The 18,107-nt window shown below is 41.7% G+C and overlaps 1 protein-coding gene across 1 annotated transcript in view; it reads right to left on the reverse strand.

Moving 5' to 3' along the window:
* The window catches only part of PPM1L (protein phosphatase, Mg2+/Mn2+ dependent 1L), a 310,451-nt gene that overhangs the window by 10,315 nt on the left and 282,029 nt on the right, over nucleotides 1-18,107 (reverse strand). The gene's annotated exons all lie outside the window — the stretch shown is intronic.

The raw sequence follows: 18,107 nt of genomic DNA on the forward strand, positions 1-18,107 counted from the left end.
CTAGCATAGCTCCTAGTCCTTGGCACTGGCTGACATGCACGTGGTGATGTCTCAGTTCAAGTGTGACATCTTCAGAGGCCTTCTCTGATGGGGGGTCTCATTTCCTCTTTATGTCCTTTATTGCCCTCACAACACACAATTATGTAAATATCTTGGGTATTTCTTTAAACAATTTATTTAATGCCAATCTTCCCCTGTACAATGTCAACTTCACAAGGGTAAGAATATCATCTGCTTGTTTTTCTTCCTATAATGCTGAGGTCTAGAACATCACAGACCTCATATTTGCTGAAGAAACAAATTAATAGAGGAGTGATAAACAATCACACACTCTCTCCTTGGTCCTGATCTGACATTATGCTAAGCTCCTGCTGTCTTGCTCTGAGTATGTCAACCCAGTTCAATACCACACTGTACCACATCTTCTAGATATTGCCACAGCAGGGAGATAGCCAACTGTAGCAAAATACATTTTACACATTGATCAAAACATAAGGACCCTCCTATACATGTATAACCATGCTCACAGGCACACTGTTAGTAAGTGGAGAGAAGTTCCAGCCCAGGCCTGTCCCTAGCTCTTTCCTCCAATCCAGGCTCCTGGAACAATGTTAATGAAACATGAGCAGGGCATCCATCCTCACCAGCTTCTAAAGCCGTGGCACCTTAGGAAGCAATAAAAGTGCATCATGGTGGTCATTACATGAACAATCTCTGTCTACGTCTGACCTCAATTTGTACTTCAGCAAAGCAGGCACGTTTTTGTGGTGTTCTATTAATTCTTGTTCTCCTTAGGGAAAACACACACATGACAATTATTCATCAGTCTATTCCTCTAAACCAGCCTTCTCTCTCTTGATTTAATTTCTAGGATGCAGACAAAGTAAAGGTACCAAGAAAATCTATTCTGGACTTATCTAAGTATTTTCATTGGATAATATTAGGCAATGAATTCATTGGATGAGTTGAGCTTGAGAAAAATGTAAATCCTAATGAGGATTAAGTAGTTTGGGATATCTCAGCCATCTTTTAAAACCCTAGCTAAAAACATTCCCAGTTCAATTAATAACAAAGTAGTAATAACAATTTGTTCAATGCTACAAACACCACGAAGTGGCTAACAAACACACTTGCAGTTGATTTCCTGACACCTTAGGGTGGCGGAGAGGCAGGTATTATTCTTCCCTTTAAACAGATGAGAAAAATCGGACTCAGAGACTTCAAGTGTCATACTCATGATTACACTGCTAAATGCATATGTACTGAATGACCAAATGACTAAAAACCCTGGGAATCCAGAATTATTACTTTAGTAATAATAATAACGATAGACCTACTGCTTAAGCATTTTACTATAATGCTAAACATTTTATTTACATTACATAACTTAATCTGCACTACCTGTGAGAAGGCATAATTATCCCCATTTTACAGATGGGGAAACTAGGTCTCAGACAGTATAGCAACCTGCCCAGGTCACACACACGGACTGACTGATTCCACTGGGCCAAACCTTTGATAATCGACACTCTTTCTTGCTTTAAACTGTTCTCTTCCTACCCCCAGAAGGAATGATTTCTGTGACCAGTTTCTACGTTTCTGTGTTTTGAATAGTCCCCATCAACTCTCCCCCTTTTGTAGTATAAACTGGCGCACGTCACAGAAAAGTTTGTAAACCAGGATAAAATTTGATCAGTGTGATGTGAATTTCCTTTAATATAATTGTGATTCTGGATTAACTTAAACAAAGCTGGTACATTTCAAATTCTCAGTAATAATCAATCAGAAAGCACGTGAACCTCCGCAAGTAAAAAAACAAGTGACTTGGATTAGTGTCAGGTCCTTTTCACCTTGAATATTTTGCTGGTTTTGAACAGGAATTGCAAACTCCGACGCCTTCAGGTAAGTAGGCCAGGTATAAGAAAAAGCTTATGACCCTCTTGGAGTAGCTTTACCCCTGTACTTTTGACAGAAACATGGGTTCTGAAGATGTTTTTCTACTCTAAGAATGGGCAAGCATGATGATAAGGGACAACTGACATCAGGTTTCAGTGTTGGGTCCACAACAGGGAGTGGTGTGGCTTGTGGCAAACTAGAGAACACTTGCTAAGGGGGCAGCATATCCTCAGCAATGAAGATGGTTGCCATGTGGGAATGCAGGCCCACTGTAACCGGTAACTCAGATTTTTCAAGGGAAGCCATTTTTATGTGAACTCTCCTGACTTTTCAATGTTGACAACTTTTATTTAAAAAAAAATGCAAGCCAAACAAAAGGCAACTGTAGGTCAAATGATTCTTTGACCCATTAGACTAGCAGCTTCTTTTAGGACCAGGGGGATGCCTTATTCATTGCTGTATTCTTATCGTAGTGCTTTGTACCCTGCACAGACCCTTAATGCTGGGAGGGGCGCTAAGGACTGAGGTGGTGGTGAGGAAAGTGGAGGTGCTTTGGTACAACTTGTACTAATTGTAGTATTTGTACAATTCACACCTTCATACTATGTAAATAAATATACTATTATTTTTTGAAAAATATTAACAGGGTTATCTAGGTGATGGGATTTTAGACCACTTTGTTTTCTTCTTTATGCTTTTCTGTATTGAGATGAATTTAACATTACTTAAAACCACAACGGTTCAGGAGCATATCCACTGCAAAAAGCAAAGTATTCAAGACATAAAACAGAAAACGCAGAATTGACAATCACGGTAGTAGAATGGTACAGGTAAAAAAAAAGGCCCAGAGGAATAAGGCAGTGACAATGATGACAGCATCATTGTTGACAGATCGTCAAGTTCAGATTCACATTCGCCCACCAGTGACTATCCATCAGTGACTCCGTGACAGACATGTGAGCCTCAGCTGCCTTCAGGCTCCCCCTGCACAGCCTTACCTTACCTCTGAGCAGTGCCATCTACAAAGAACAACTTGCCCTGAGTGCCAATCAAAGCACATTACTCTCAACCCCTTGCACTCCCCTCCCCCTCTTCCTGTATGCACACAGCTATGATTTAAAAGTTGGAGTCATGAGAATGCTTATTTTATGAAAGGTCAGCTTACTGCAGCATTTTCTTACGTGACTGACACCGCAGTTTCACTTTTTCTGGGGTGGGGATGGGAGGCTGGGTGGGCAGAGCAGAGAAAGCCGAGTGCAGTTAACATGCCTTAGGAGTCCTGCTTCACAAAGCAAGTGGACTCTCTCCCAAACAATGAATGCCACTCACTCATGCTAATAGTGATTCCCCTCAGTGACAGAAACTCTTTTGTAAGAGAATAAAGGAAATTGCCATTTTTTTCTTTAGGAAAGAAAGAAAGAAATTGGGGGTGGGTGGAGAAGAGGTGACAAGGGGAAAGGAAGGGAAGGGGACACACACACAAAGAAACAGAAAGAGAGAGAGACAGACAGAGAGAGAATGAATGAATGAATATTTCAGTGAAGGTGTTACAACGGCCTAAAAGCCATTCATTATACCCAGCAAAAGAGATTCAACACATTTATATGATAAGGAAAAATAGGTTTATCTTGAAAAGATTTGACAATGAATGTTAGTTCAATAACACAATTCCAGGGCCTAGATGACATCAAGGCCTGGAAACTGACAGAAATTATACTGGTGTGCAACATATTGGAAAGAGAGCAGGCAAAGCCAGTCATTAATGAAAGCATCATGGGAAATGATAAGATCAGTGCCGGCAGGGCTTCCAGCCGACACTGATCTCCCACAGCCAAAGCTGTGATGAGCCCTGAAACACAGATAAAGTACCAGGCAGCTGGCAGATAAGACTGACTCCCTGGCCCCATCCACTGTCTGCACAATCTCTAAGTCTGCCACAGTTTGACCTGCTCAGAGTCTGTTCACCAGTCTTGTAATAATTAATGCCATGGCAGAGACAGACCTGGCTGGGATGATCCAACCTCTGGAAAACTAAAGAGTAAGCTCTAATCTTTCCTTCTTTATGCCTTTTCTCTCATCTATTGCCTGAATCCTTACACTTCCCTGCTCTAAATTCTCTTGGAGGCGGGCCCTCTTTAGAATGATATTAATGTGCATGGCTGGGGCCGGAGAGTCACCGGACACAATTGTCTAACTCCGTGCAGGAAGGAGGCTACTGAAATAATACCAACTAACAATTCATACTATAAGTCAGTAGCTCCACTGTGATGAGTCTTATAGTGAGAGTTTGAAAGTTATTTTATGCTATGAGAGCCATGAATGGAAAGTGACTGGAAAGAAATCTATGTGTGCAGAGAGACATGTGCGGGCCAAATTGTGGGAGCAGCCATACACTGTCCATTCACCCCATGCCAGGCTCCGTGCTCAGTCCTTGGCATAGGCAATTTCTTTAACCCTAACAGCCTATGAGGTACTATTATTCCCATTTTACAGATGACAAAACTGAGATTAAGGGATCAGCCCAAGGTCATGTGGCTAGTGAGGGACAGAACTTACCCAGTGTGTTGTCAGAGTGTTACTTTCAACCTTGAAGCAGGCTATGGCTAGTCCATAGTTACTGTTTCTGGGCAAGCCAGAAAAAGGCATCTCTTCCTCAAGACACTTTACTAGCATCTCCATATAAGGGCCATAATGCATGTTCAAGTTGACGACAGTGTGAACGGCGCCTCCTAGAGCCGTGTAGTCAAACATGTACAGTGATGTAGGGAGCCCTGCTCCTGGGCTATACCCTGCCCCCGCCACCCCACTCCCAGCCCCGGAGGGAAGAGACCAGAGGAGAGGGTCACTCAATGAGGAATTTCTGCAGGACAGCACATGAGAGGTTGTCTACTTCACACAGAGACTGGCAGCAGCCCTACAGCCCAAACTGGAAGAGTGAAATACTTTTTTTTTTTTTTAATACGTCATTATTGGAGTATAATTGCTTCACAATGCTGTGTTACTTTCTGTTGTACACCAAAGTGAATCAGCCATATGCATACATATATCCCCATATCCCCTCCCTCTTGCGTCTCCCTCCCACCCTCCCTATCCCACCCCTCTAGGTGGACACAAAGCACCTAGCTGATCTCCCTGTGCTATGCAGCTGCTTCCCACTAGCTATCTATTTTACATTTGGTAGTGTATATATGTCTATGCTACCCTCACTTCGCCCCAGCTTCCCCCTCCCCTCCATGTCCTCAAGTCCACTCTCTATGTCTACGTCTTTATTCCTGCCTAGCCACTAGGTTCATCAGTACCTTTTTTTTTTTTTCTTTAGATTCCTTATATATATGTTAGCATACGGTATTTGTTTTTCTCTTTCTGACTTACTTCACTCTGTATGACAGACTCTAGGTCCATCCACCTCACTACAAATAACTCAATTTCATTTCTTTGTATGGCTGAGTAATATTCCATTGTATATATGTGCCACGTCTTCTTTATCCATTCATCCGATGATGGACACTTAGGTTGCCTCCATGTCCCGGCTATTGTAAATAGTGCTGCAATGAAATACTGATAGCAACACATCTGAGGCCACATCTGAGTGTTCCTGAGAACACATTAAAGCCTTCTTCCACCAAGACCTAGTAGGATGGCAAACTATCTTTGTGGGTTTCCAAATAGAGGAAGCAGTGATAGGACATACCATATAGGGATGGAGGCTCATGTGAGGCCCCCAGACCGGGCCCAAAAAGAAGCCCCCCCACCATAAATGGGACCCCTTTGGGTCTTCCTTTGCAACCGAAGCTGCCTCAGCTTCCCTTCGTCACATGCTGGAGCGTAGAGTGGCAGGAGTAACATTTTGTGAGAAAAAGGTCTATTACAAATTATAATTTTCTTCTCCTCTCTGAGATTTTTGCATAAGCAAAAAAATCAGCCATTGAGTTGGACACTGGCTGAATGTGAGGCAATCAACTTGAGGACAAACTCTATTATTTTAAACCCTAGTGCTAGGAGTCTAATTCCAGATTTAGGTCTACTTGGGCTCTTCCTCAGCAAACATACAGTAATTAATAAAATGACTAGAAGAAATAAGAAACAGTGTACAAGTGCCAGAAAGGTCTTTTCCACAAATGAGGTGTGCCACCCTAAATAAGACAAACAATCTATTTTATGAGGTGATGGGAGATGGGGGGAAGAGGTCGTAATTCAAGCTTTTAGAATCTGATGGAGAATTCATTAAATTTTCATACTTCACCAAAGTTAAAATATAGATGCATCATCTGATGTTCTTGGACGCCATTTTTATTTTTATTTTTTTTAATTTTTTTTATTTTTTAAGATTTATTTATTTATTTATTTATTTTTGGCTGTGTTGGGTCTTCGTTTCTGTGCGAGGGCTTTCTCTAGTTGCGGCGAGCGGGGGCCGCTCTTCATCGCGGTGCGCGGGCCTCTCACTGTCGCAGCCTCTCTTGTTGCAGAGCACAGGCTTGAGACTCGCAGGCTCAGTAGTTGTGGCTCACGGGCCTAGTTGCTCCGTGGCATGTGGGATCTTCCCAGACCAGGGCTCGAACCCGTGTCCCCTGCATTGGCAGGCAGATTCTCAACCACTGCGCCACCAGGGAAGCCCTTGGACACCATTTTTAAATCGAAGTGTTCTTTAACTTCACACTTCAGCTGCAGTAATAATGTTTACTTCATACTTGGGTGTGGCCTGTGGACACCCTTCTAACCCTTCCTTTTTAGTTCAGTATGAACGTGTTAAAGAGAGTCACTTCCTATTAAACTGATCACATGTACTGGGGAGTCTTAGAAGAACCACAGCATGTCCTTTTGCTGCAGGAGCCTTCATCTCTCCTCTCTGGCATGACTATTGTGAGGTACAAGTAAGCACACAAGCTTCTTTGAAGTTCATTAACATACTTCTCATAACTCTTGCTGACATTTAGTTCAGATGATAACATGCTACTGAAATTAATTTCTAATTACATAATCACAACCTGGATTCTAAGTTCAGTATCTTTTAATGGTAAATAAAATTAATTTCATGATTCTTTGATTCTTCCTACATAAGCCAGAGATGCACTGGCTGTATTTTTTCATGTCTTCATGTTATTTAAGAATTCTTCAGTGAGATATTTCATTTCTCTTTAGGGTTCCCAGCAAATTACAAGTACTGTTTCTGTTTCTTTATGAATGCTATGGGAGTGAGGTACAATAGGAACTTCTGAAATTGAGCTTTATTAAAAGGGGTACTTGCTTTTTAATAAAAGGCAGAGAGGAGAAAGGGCACAGAGAGAAAAGGCGAGAAGGCTGGGAATGAGAGGTGCAGCCTGATTCATCTGGTGCTTAGCAGAGAATTGCACTTTCTTTGACCTTTTTTATCTCAGCGCAGAGTCAACCCTTTTCCCTATTCTTTCCATTAAAAACAAACCTGGTCTTTGAGGTGATTAAGTTATCTTTATTTAAATTACCATATAGCTAGCCATCTATTTACATATATACGTGTTGGAAGGATGACATCTGGAGATACTAATGGAAGTTCCTGCCCCATGTGTGTACATGACTGTCTTTCATTCAGTGTGAGGCACTCATTGTCCCAGGGAAGATTAGGATTGCTATGGCTGAAGTTCAAAGAGAAAGAAGTAGTCAGGTTTAGCTTTTGAATTTCAAGGAGATTGGAAACTCACAGAGAGACAATATTCTCAAGAGAAAAAATTTTTTGAGCATCCATCAGCCTCAGTTCTGGACTAAACCTCAGGCATATGAAGATGCAGCTAGTTTTCCTGCCCACGGGTCCTCTCTTCTTGCTCCCCTGACACGTAAGGCTGGGCAGGAAGGAGGGTGGTGATGGGGGGAGGTGGAGGGAAGACAAAGAGTCTTTGATGTGTGGATCTCCAAGAATTACATGAAGCTCAAAGCACAGGGGACCTAGACCTTGCTTTCCAAAGTACAACCCAAGAAATCAGAAACCTTTGCCCCAGTATAGAGAGACAATGGCTGAATGAGCTCACTTGGACAGCCTAACGTGGAGTAGAGAGGACAGCTGAGAACTGCTGGGCTTCTCCTGAGGGAGAAATGGCACCTTTCAGGAGCTTCGGAGCCTTCCAACCACAGGTCCTGGAGACCCTGGGTCATCCCAGCAGATGCCATCCCAACATCCTGACACTTAGATCACCCCTGGGGAAAAGGGTGGGGGCGGTGAACACATAAGCTCAACTTGGTATTTACACGTAAGAACCTGAGGAAAAATCGGGAAATTACGGTATCTTCATGGAAATGAATACAGCAAGATTTAGTAACAGATCCAATATGGACTCAAAATCTGTTACATTCAGTCCTATGGAGACAAATTAAATTAAACTTCAACACATGTTTATTTTGTAGCCGTGTAATGTGTGTGCGCGTGTGTGTGCACGTATCTGCCTATCGCACGTTGCACATCTTAAATTTTACCCTGGCATAGACATTAGGAAATTTAAATTTTAAAATGCTACAGCTAGTACCAACAATGTTTGATAACCAAACAAGACTTCCTTGGGCACTGAGTTAGTTAACACATACCTATCACTGAAGAATTCCAGATGGAAGGAGAAATTGTTTCCAAAGCCAAATTTGCCCTTGTGAATGAAGTACACCATTGGCAGGTTTTGCAGTTACACATAAATTATTTTCAGATGATCTTTTCCATCCAAACAGAACAAAGTCCCGTTTAAAGGGACAAAATAAAAGTTGTACAATTATGTTCATTTAGGATAAATAAATAAAACCAAATATGATTTGGGGCCGATCTGATCCAATAATTAATTCTCCAACTTGCTTTCGGCTTAGTGGGCTACAAAATTGACTCTAAAGCTGTGTCTCCAGGAAGGCTGCTTCCTCAAAGATCTGATAAAATCCTGACTTTAATTTCATCTGGCCCATCTGGACACATGCCAAAAAAGTGGTATCCCATCTCTATATCTACAGCCAAGAATATACAACCATGTTACTTCTTGAAAATGACCGTCTTTCTCCTCTTTCTCTCTCACACCTCTATGTCCTGTACCTAATAACAGTATAAGATTGGAAGGGTGTATGTATTTTGACTAAATAGTTTTATGGTCTTTGTTCCCTTATTCAGTGCCGACTGTGTGTAAATTACGAGGCTTGGTGCTGGAACAATAAAGATGAACAAGATATAGTCCTTAACCCCAAGCACTTACTGCCTAATGGCGAGATGGAATCAGACACTTAAAATCCAGCATGGTAACTGCTGTGACAGTGCTATGAGAGGCTGGGCATGTGGATGGGGGTGATGGTCTAGGGAGATGGTGGGTGGTGGGGAGAAGTGCAGGGAGGATTACTGGGAAGAAGTGAGACCTTAACTCTCTTGAAGATGCAATAGGATAAGGAATTCACGTAGCCTAATTTGGTTCTTGGCACAAAGGAGGAGGTAAAGAAAGAATCTGTAGGATAAAAATGAATAAAGAGAGTAGGTCTCTACAGGGGACTTCTTTATATTTCATTTCAAAACAAAGACTAAAACAAACACTTGTTTAAACTCTGACTCGATAATGTCAATTCTTGAATTTTATCCTAAGGAAATAATCAGGGATATGAACAGAACTTCATGTATAAGGATTAACCTCACAGAATTAATTTAAACAACAAGACAATAGAAATAACCAAAATGAGTAGATGTATAATGCATCATGAAATATCCAAATAATAAAGTACTGAATGAACATTAAATATAGTGTTTCTGAAGAACATACATTCTTCAGTGCTCATAAGTGAAAAATAAAAACTGTACATAAAATTTCTTTAAAATATAACACATTAGCATTTTACTTGGAAAAAACTGTACATAAGATATTATTCCAATTTCACTTACTTCAATAAATACATATGTGTATAAATGTATGCAGAAAAATGTTAGAAGGAAACAAAAAGAGAAGATTGGTTATTAAAGTTCATTTAAAATTTTTTTGAAAAAATTTTCTGAAATCTTCTATATTTAACGTGACTCATTTATAGAAATTATTTCACTTTTACCAGATTCAGGGCTTTTTACTTTCATGTTCCTTGATGTTAGGCATTTTTATCCTTCTGAGGGTCTTCTATCATGGTCTACAATGACTTGACTGGATTTTTGGTTGAGCTGTTTGATTTTAGTCACTGAACCGACTTGGCATTTTAGTAACAAGCCTGAGGCTATGCCTCCCGTTTCCATTTTGGCTAATGTAGTTCCAGGAAAAGAAGGAACAGTATCGGGGGAATGCCAGGCCCCAGACTCATCATGGGTATGGTTCAGAAAGCTCCAGGTTTGTGACACCACACTTGTGTGACACCACCATGCTACATGATTAGATGCTGCTGCCCAGAAAGGGACAAGGGATGACCCTAGAGGGCGGAGGGCAGCAGGACCAGGCTGATTCTGACACATTTCCTGCACAGGAAGCCTTGACCAGGGAGAGCCAGTTCCTCAAGGCAGCAGATGGTGAGTCTATTCTTCCTACGACCATTGCCGAGTGGGTGTCACATTATTGGAAGTGAGGCTGTTGGTGGGTGTGGGGGACAGGAGACAAAGGAGGAGGAGTCTCAGGATGCCGGAATCTCAAGTCACAGAGGGAGATGTCATTAACTAGAAAAGCTACAGTGGGCCAGACACTCTGCTTGTTGCTCACACATGCCTGACTTTTTTTTCACAAAAATCCTGCAAGGTATACATTATCATCATTATCATCATCATCATCGTCATCATCATTACCACCCCTATCCCTCCATTCTACAAATAAGGAACAAGAGGCTCACCAAGGTCACACAGTTTTTGAGTGGAAGAGCTGGAATCTGAACCCAGGTCTAACACCCTCAATCAGGCTTTAAAAATTTTCTCTAAGAAAATTTTATCAGGAGTGTGACAGTTTTGCCAGCAAACAGCTTTATCTAAGGATTCTTTAAAGTTTATATTTGCTTCCGCTGAAGAACAATACAGGGCGATATACAAACTAGGTATTCAAAGAAACCTTTCTGGTACAGTATGCAAATGATGTATAAAATATTTTTAAAAATTGTTTTTAATTCATGGCTGAGTTGGAAGATGAGTAGGTGATTTTCTAGGGAGGCTAGAAACAATATGAAGGTGAAAAGCCCAAGGAGTAAGTAAGGGAGAAAGAGCTTCTCAGTTTGGAAACACCATCAGACACACACCTTCTCCCAGGTCTCTGAGGCTAAGTCACTTTGGAAGGGGCTCTGGGGCATTTAGGATGTAATGTTTACAGTGCAACTGAGGGAGGGCTAGATAGTCTGCAGAGTTTGCAAAGGAATACCAAATACGTCTTCTAATGACCCTGCATGATATTAATTTTCAAACGCAGCCTAACCAGAACTTAGGCTGCATTTCAGCTGCTCAGTCTAGTACTCGGGGCACCTCCCCACAACTGGGGCATATTCCAGGCTGCTGGCTTGAGCCTCCATTGAGTAAAACCTAAAGGCTCATATTTTCCAAGTGTGAAAAGAAAGCCTTAGCAGTTATATAAGCCCAAGGGTTTAAATAGACACTCAAGGCATCAACTACATGAACATAACTGATAAAGGAGCTGGCCAGGTCAGTTAAGAACAAGGAGATTCTATAGTTAATTAGGAAACATTGGGCTCTAAGTAGGTTTAAATCCCCTCTTGACCCCTGACTGTTTAATATGTGAACTGCAGGAGACATCTTTTGAACTGAAAAATAAGAACCCATCAAGGAGCATAACCTCCATTTATCTAAACACTATTCTCAGGATCCCTGGAAAGTCCTCCCTCTGGTTGATAGCTGAGAAATGGAGCTTCTCACAGCCCCACTGCCCTCTTGGACCCACCCTAAGTTGAACTGGCTTCTGAAGGCAGTTTTTTCTCTGGTCTCCAGTCTATTTTCCAGGCAAATGTAATGAAGTCAACCTCTGACTTGAATAGAAAACAAGGTTTTTAAACATTAAGTATGATTCATGGAAGTGATTTTGTTTGGGGCTCCTCCAAGGGACTGTTTCCTCTACCTATTTTACTTTTTGGAGTTCCCGAATAAGCAAAAAGTTTGTAGGAGCCACACACAGAAAGTTGGTTGTGGCCTACAGACAGCGCAAAACTGCTAGGCAGCGGGGACCTGAGGTGGGAGGGCATCTCAGCATGTGGTTTCCGTGTTGGTTTGGCCTCATACAGCCCCGGAAGGAGCTCTAAACCCCAGGGTGGCATTGTTGTCGACTTGCTGGGTTTCTGCCACTCTGGCTGCAACAAGGTTCTGGCTGAGTTTATAAATGATGCTTATTTAGCCTCTGAACTCCTCTGCTAGCTAGCCTAGAGGCTGAAGTTATTCATTCATTTAGCAGGCTTTTAAGAAGCAGTTTCTGCTAGCAGACATTCTGACACGAGCTGGGGACTCAGAAGCAAAAGATGTAGTCTCTACGTGAAGAAGTCACGGTTTAATGGGGTGTCAGTGGGGAGAGAATAGAAAAACAATTCTATGATGGCCAAAGTTGAGAGAGGCAAGCACAGAAGCCCACCTGCAATCATATGAGCAGCAGATATCTGAGCTGAGTTTTTTTTTTTAAATTTTTATTTATTTATTTACTTATTTTTATTTTTGGCTGTGTTGGGTCTTCGTTTCTGTGCGTGGTCTTTCTCTAGTTGCGGCAAGCGAGGGCCACTCTTCATCGCGGTGCGCGGGCCTCTCACTGTCGCGGCCTCTCTTGTTGCGGAGCACAGGCTCCAGACGCGCAGGCTCAGTAGTTGTGGCACACGGGCTTAGTTGCTCCGCGGCATGTGGGATCCTCCCAGACCAGGGCTCGAACCCATGTCCCCTGCACTGGCAGGCAGATTCTCAACCACTGCGCCACCAGGGAAGCCCATGAGCTGAGTTTTGACTGATGAATAGGAGTTAGCCAGACAAAGTTGGTCGGGAGGAAGGCTTGGATTACGTGTATGTATGGATGCTCTATGTGTCTATGCATGTGTGTGTATGGGGTGGGGGGAGTTGAATAAATAAATGAATGAAAGGGGATTTTTTTCTCTTCTATACTTGAGAAGGATTTTTAAAATATTCTTTTATTATGATGATGACTAGGACATCTGATTTAACATAAGTCCAAATATGTCAAATCTCAATATGGAAATTAGTGACATTAAGAAATGTCAAAGCTCTCAAACATTGTCGAGCTGCAAATATGATTATATAGACCCACATGCTATTTAAGAAAATTATGTTTAGAAAGAAAACATGATAAAGAAGCATTCCCAACTTGACTTTAGAATGTTCACAAATCATCCATATGGAATTTTCTGTGATTACTTAATTAATAGTAAAGATTTCCACCATATGCTATACTGCCCCATTTCAGCACTGTAGTTAGTCAATTACTGTACTTAATTTTGGTCTATTTTCAGTTCATATGTTTAATCTTATAGAGAGTTAGGGAACACGTGCTCTTACTCGCTTGCAAATGTAATGTGTAATGGGAAATTCCCAGCCTTGAAAAACTTAAGAGCACATGCTATATCAGTCCTTTGTTATGATGGCTGGAAGACATCCAGCTGAGGAGTTTTGAAAAAGGAGGAGGAGTGTTTAAGCACTACTTACTAATTAAATCTCTAAGGCTATGATTTAGAAACAATTTTAAAACTATGTATTGTACTTCAAAATTTTGATTAAAAACTGCTGAACTGTCACTCCTTGAAAGAAATATCTTAATATAAAGAAGAAAGTAAAGGGTTACCCAGAGATAAAAGAATGTATTTCACTAAGCACCAAGCCACTGGCCAGCTAACAGTTTTCAAAGTATGATCATGAACTCTGGCACATCCTTATCGCCTTAGAGAGGGTACACAAGTGGAATAACCCATCTTAGACCCAAACCTGGTAGGTTTATACCCAGTTTCCAAAGGGAGTAGATGTTGCTTGAGATCCAGGACCAACTTTCTGGAAGTCAACGTTTAAAGATCCAAAGGCTTGCAGAAATCAGATTTTAGCATTTATACTGGAGAAATTTATTTAATTCAGGCTCCATTTTGCTCAGCAGATGGGAAGCAGTTTTGTTCAATGCTTTCTACCTAAATTTACCAAATCGTAGAAATTTAAAATACAGTGAGGTATGAGCCTCATAAAATTCCAAGAGAAATTGAACCTTGGAAGTTCCAATGCTAAAATAGCTTCAAATGAAAAAAATCCATGCCTCCTCCTTACGGCTTCCCCACTCAGTCACTCTGCTTTCTAAGAGGGCAGAGCACCAAGAACCTGAATCATTTCCCCAGGAGAGTCCTCAAGGCTGTCTCTTAATTGATAAGAGGCAGAACCACTGAAGAAAATGGAAGACTTTTCACATGATTTTCAGACTAATTACTGAAGAGGAGAAACTGGATTATAATACACACCAAGGAGATGTGCTTACAGTAAAGAATGAAAAGGTGTTAGGATGTAATCAACTTTGCTTTTTAAAAGAAAAATAAAACTCTCAACTATACTAACTTATATGCAACCTAAAACTAGCCCTCTGCTATAAATTTATGTGAGGTGATGTGACTTAGCATCTTGCTGAAGAAATGGACACAAGAATATAAGTGTTAGCCACTTATATTCTTGGCAGGAAAAATGGACTTGTCAAGTATCTTTTTAGCTTTAACAGAAATCCCTTAAAACCATGGATCTCTGCTCTGAAAGCCCTTTGAATTTCCAGTATTAAATGCATGTAGAATGCCCTGACTGGTGACCACAGGTTGATAATAACTAGGCAAAGGGACTGAAGGAAACATGAAAAAGGAGAAAAAAAAATAGATAAACAAGAAGGAATCCATACTCTGTATCAAAAATTCCCCCAAGCTCTGCAATGTCTTAACCAGCAGGAGACAGGCTAGACTTAACCAAACTCTATGACTATCTAGGCAAAATTCACCATTTACTGAAAAATAACAGCTCACATTTATTGAGCATCTACTCTGTACCAAACATTGTTCTAAGTACTTTAACATATTAATTCCCATAGTCCTCACAGCAACTCAACTACTAATACTCTCATTATCCCCACCTTACAAATGGAGGAACTGACACAGAGAGGTTAAGGAATTTGCCCATGGTTACACAGGTATTAAAGAGAGAAGATGGGACTTGCACTCAGGTACCCTGGATCGGAGGTCCATGATATTAACTTCTACGGGGTCTGGTCTTCTGTACTTAAATCCAAATCTTTAAGTTCCAGTTTCTCCCTATATTACTACTCCATATATGCACTCATAACCAGCCATCCCCAGAGGTGAACAACTTATCAATAAAGATATGTCAAGTCAGTAAGTATATCGCATAAAGAGGATGATCATGGAAGATCTCTATACCCCCTCACTGACTTAAATAATTAATGTTGTCCCCAAAGTAGTTCTGTATTTAAGACAGAACAGGTCAAAGTAGATTCTGATCTTCTCTTCCTTAGGAAATCTGACTCAGCTTGATTCAGACTTGCTGAAATACCACTTCCCTTTTATTTCTGTGGTTTCTGGTGATGAAAATAAAAGAGAACATCACATGTACAGCCTATTAACTGGAGACAACCAAGAAATGTTGAAATCAGCTGGCTGGACTGCCACAACCCTTTCAGAGTGTGTGAGACTATAAATCAAAAAGCACTGCAAAAGAGACTAACGTGTTCAAACCTGAAGGATGTCCTGAAGATGGCAAAATCATCCATTAGGATGTCCTGGAACTGGGAAAATGGAACGATCTGTGTAGTCACTTTAACTCTGGTATTCCTAGCAAGAATCGCCATTTATATCCATCCAAGACATGATCTTATTCAGTAGAGAAATACACCAATCATTCTGAGATGAGGTAAGTTTTAGCCTTGTACTTCTCCCATTCATGTCATGAGAATCCTGCATCTCCTATTCTTTTGATTCATTCTTTCAGCAAGTATTTCTCTATCAACAACAAAGAGAAGCTGTAAGTATCTTGCCTTTAAATGATGAGACACAACAAACCCTCTGCACTTGTGAAGACAGTCAAAACAACTTGCTAGAGACTTGAAAGCAATAGTTACTTCTCTCAGAATTACCTCTTTCCCCTTTTGGCCAAGGGGGCCTTTACCACGTAAACCATGAAAACTCCACATGTGTTACATCAAGTTTGAGAGCTTCCTGCATTGCCTGCCACTTCTTTTAGTTTAGGTTCCTTACCTATTCAATAAGGAGAAGCATGCTCAAGCAAAACTGTGAGATGGGCTGATTTTGTCTCAGAGGATCTCATACTCTCTCTCCTCCTTGGGGGTGACAGTGGGGTTGGGTGTGGGACCTTAACCCCATTCCCCAGCACCCAACACTAAGGCTTTTCTGTCTACTGAGCCACTCTACTCGGGTCTGTTTGCACACAGAAGGCAACAATGCTCCAAGCCTCCAAAATCTCCCACTTTTCTACCCCTTCCCTTTCCACCATCCGCTCCACCGCCCACTCCCGTCCGCCTTAGGATTTCTATTACCTTGGTTTGAAGATCCTAGATGTTAGGTGAACACTGAATAATAGAAACTTGATCTACCAACACAAGGTTAGGAATCTGCAATGGTAGGATTTCAGGGATTGTCATATACCAGTAGGATCTATGTATGTGAGTAAGGGAATCTTTCTTGTGTTTTTCAAAGTGTATCAGGTAGGTGATGACTAACTCCATTTATGTCTAAGGACAGTCCTTGTAATAAAATTGTGAGTCACTTTGGGTGTTCACAAATTGCTCAGGGGTGACCTGTTGAGTGATGGACAACGAACCAAAGCGAGAGTAGGAACTCTTTTTTTTTTTTAATTAATTTATTTTATTTATTTATGGCTGTGTTGGGTCTTCGTTTCTGTGCGAGGGCTTTCTCTAGTTGCGGAAAGCGGGGGCCACTCTTCATCGCGGTGCGCGGGCCTCTCACGTTGCGGAGCACAAGCTCCAGACGCGCAGGCTCAGTAGTTGTGGTGCACAAGCTTAGTTGCTCCGCGGCATGTGGGATCTTCCCAGACCAGGGCTCGAACCCGTGTCTCCTGCATTGGCAGGCAGATTCTCAACCACTGCGCCACCAGGGAAGCCCGGAACTCTCTTTAAAATACTGGGATACCCAACCCAACAGGATGGAATGGAGGCAATTTCATTGCTTCCACTCATGGGCAAAGGGACGGGCTCCACTTTACCCATTTGGTTAAATCTACTGACACTACTACAAGAAAGTACTTTAAAAATTGGCCTCTTGTGTTCAAGCCCTAAAATAAAACAGGCTGGGGGAAAATTAAAGGTGGGAGAGAGACAAAGGGAGAAAAGGCCAGCTCTGTTAGACTTTGCTATCTCTTCCCCTTTTTCCCCTAGGCAGAGAAAGATGCTACTGAAGCACCCTTGTTGCCCAATTCCACACTCCATGGCCCCTTGACAGAAAAGCTGTTTCGGATGTGACGGCACCATCAGCAGGTGAGCTAAATAGGCTGAACCCTTATCACAGAGCGTTGCTGTTGCTGCTTCAGGATGCAGAACACATGGCTGCCATCAACAAAAACAGGGAAGAGTGTCATGGAAGGAACATGAGCTTTGGATCGGACAGCCTGGCCTCGCAGTCTAGCTAAATGCCCTCAGGCAAGTGAACCAAGCTCTCTTGGTTTCAGTAACACATAGCAAGGCCTGAGAAACCATCTGGCACGTAGTCGTTGCTCAGTGGTTGTTTGCTCCCTGTGGTTTCCTTTCCACATCACTACAAGGTCACCTTTACTGCCAGCTTGCACCTGTGGTATCTTCCTGAACTTTCTGCCTTAACTACATCTGACCTCTTGCCTAATTAGACAGATAAAGGGCATCTGATTCTTCCTTAGTACTTCTCAGAAACACAAGCCTCTCACCTGCCTGAATTTCTGCTGGAAGGGACCTCAGCGGTTGCAGCTTATGAAGGTAAAGAAACAGAATGGGGCGTGAATCATTTTGGGTCCCCATTTCAGGAGGGAGACTGGGATATAGTCTTTACGGACGAGTCTACTTGCCTAAGATTTCTTTCTCCTGTTCTTTTACTCGGAAGTCTTGTTTGACATCCTATTCCTTTTCTGAGGTCTGATGGATTACACCAAATGAATGACCTCTGGAAACCTTCCTTTCTGGTTCAAGGGGGGGCTGTTTCTATAACCTGTGTTGTGATTACAATATAGTAAGTACATTAGGGACCACCTTTCTTTCATTTCATGTAACTTAGGATTTTGATATATGGATTCTATTTATGGG

The sequence above is a fragment of the Eubalaena glacialis genome, chromosome 6 (assembly GCF_028564815.1).
Source record: "Eubalaena glacialis isolate mEubGla1 chromosome 6, mEubGla1.1.hap2.+ XY, whole genome shotgun sequence".
Taxonomy (NCBI): Eukaryota; Metazoa; Chordata; class Mammalia; order Artiodactyla; family Balaenidae; genus Eubalaena; species Eubalaena glacialis.